Source organism: Nicotiana tomentosiformis, chromosome 4 (genome assembly GCF_000390325.3).
Source record: "Nicotiana tomentosiformis chromosome 4, ASM39032v3, whole genome shotgun sequence".
Lineage (NCBI taxonomy): Eukaryota > Viridiplantae > Streptophyta > Magnoliopsida > Solanales > Solanaceae > Nicotiana > Nicotiana tomentosiformis.
In genome coordinates, this window is record NC_090815.1 from 13,164,473 (window position 1) to 13,166,890 (window position 2,418).

Here is a 2,418-nt window from a genome sequence, read left to right on the forward strand (position 1 = left end):
TATTAGCCCTCTTCTCCCCCCTCATCTATGCTCTCTACTATAAACATCAAAATAGCTACTACATACTAATACGTATATATATATATATATATATAATTACTTAGCAAGTCTTAGATTAAAATATTAAATTTAGAGCAAGCAAAAGACTCAAATTACATTCTTGTATTGTTTACCCGAAAAACGGATAAAGTTAAATTTGTACGTAGTTCTAAGGGTATGTAGTATAACTTGACACAAATCGTAAGAATGAATAGAAATATGAGTGTTGACTCTAGAGAATGAAAAATAAGCAAAGTTGGGAAAAAGATGATTTATAGATTAAACAAGATGAATCAATCTATGAAGCTAAAAAAAAGATAACTCTTCAATATATGAGTGTATGATATCTCAGTTATAATGTATGTAAAAACTTCCTCTCTACAGAAATAATAACCAACCCCTTTATAGTGGAGGGATCCTACTTTAGATACAATTAAAAATACATAGTGGGAGACCCATGATAAATCCGTTTTTCCATAATTTCTGCCAGGATTCTCTCTCTTAGTGCGGTTGCAATGGCTCTTGTCTATGTGCTCGATATCGACTCGAGCTCGATACCGACTCGAGCTCTCGATCTTGACTCGAGTTTGATTCTGATTTGGAGCCTTATATTGATTCAGGGACAGTGTTGGTCGGTCTTTGCCTCGTAAGCTCGTTAACTTCATCATAGTTCGATTTGGATTCGAGCTCGATAATGATATCGAGCTCGACATTGATCGGTCCCTAGGGCTTGAAGCTTGATGACCAGACTTCGGACCTCAACCTGATCTTCGATCCAATACATTACCATTTCGACCAGTTCGTACGAAGGACTAACCGGTTTTGATCGTATACAGATAGTCCCCTCATTTCTTGGGAAGGATGTAGCGAGAAACGACATGATTTTTCAATGGTACGATTAGATATATACTGACGTTTGCATCGAGTCCGATCATGACGTGCGTGATAGTTGTCCCGTCGGTTCAGTACCTAGGCATTTAATGCATGTCAGACGATGGTCAGCCATTATCGAAATTGAACCGCCATTGCTATACCTATAAATAACCGCCTTTTTCACTTTTAATCACTTTTACATCTTCAAACTCTAAATTTTCTAACTTCTTTCTTACACCTTCTGAATTCATTCGCAAATATGTGATTCTTCTCTGCAAAATCTTTCTTCAAAAACACAAAATCTTTGTTACCTACTTCTATTCTCGATCTTTAAATCCAAAATTGGCGAAAATATCAAAAACCATTTCGCATAAAGAAAAATCTTCTTCTTCACAACCTGCTGCCGACAAAACACCGGTGGAGCCACGGCCTGAGGAATGCGTTCCTGGGGTGTGTGTTCTTACATTTGATTTTAAGGTCGACAAAGGCTCATCGATTCCCGGCCGATGTGAGCCAGTATCGAGGTATATGTGTTCGATAACCGAGAGGCACCTCGAACAGCTAAAGAAAGATTGCAATTGGGAGAACAAAGAAATAGTAATCCCGTGTTCTGAAGAAGATATCACCACTTACGTGAAAGGGTTTTTAAGTTTGTATACTTACCCTTTTCATGTTAGGTCCCCTCGACCCTGTTATTATTGATTTCTGCCGTCAATACCAAATAACCCTAGGCCAGATCCATCCTTCTTTTTGGCGGATCGTTATTTTGATCCATTACTTCGTGAAAAAAATCGAGGGGATACCTTTCACCCTCGACTATCTCATCCGATTGTACTGCCCTCGCCTCTTTCGAGGCGGGTTAATAAAACTTCAGCGTCGGGCTACCAAGGTTCTGTTCTTGAGTATAACGAGGATAGGGATCGAGGCTGGATGGGCAGGTTCGTTCGAGTAAAGACTTCGGACCTGATTCCGATTGAAAAGATGCCTTTTCCCGAGGAGTGGAACATGAAGCGTAAGTGTAATTCTACTGTTATCTCCTACTATTTAGCCCTTTTATTTATTTTCTCACCGATATCCCCCTTTTTGTGATGCAACAGTTCCTTGGATGCCCGATGCAGTCCCAGATCTCAAGAACTGGGTAAGTGAACTAGCTTCGACTTTCACATATGCCGAGCGCTTGTGGCGTGATTTGTCAAAGGGCCGATGGGAGGCCAAAAATCATGGTGAGCCTCTTTATCGTATCTTTGGTAGTTCAAACGAGATGCTTTCCATATACTTAAATCAATATTCCTGTATGTAGGTGTGGGCAAAGATGCGGTTTTGAGGCCCACATCTGTCGAGGAAGAAGCTTCGGCCTCTGATCCAAAGCCGGTGAAGGATAATAAGAGAAAAAGGGCCTCCGCTTCCAAAGATCCAAAATCGAAGGCGAGGATGGCTCGTAAGCCGAGGAAGAATACCATTCCTTTGACCGTAGAATTAGTTCTGCATCTAAGGATTGAAAACGAA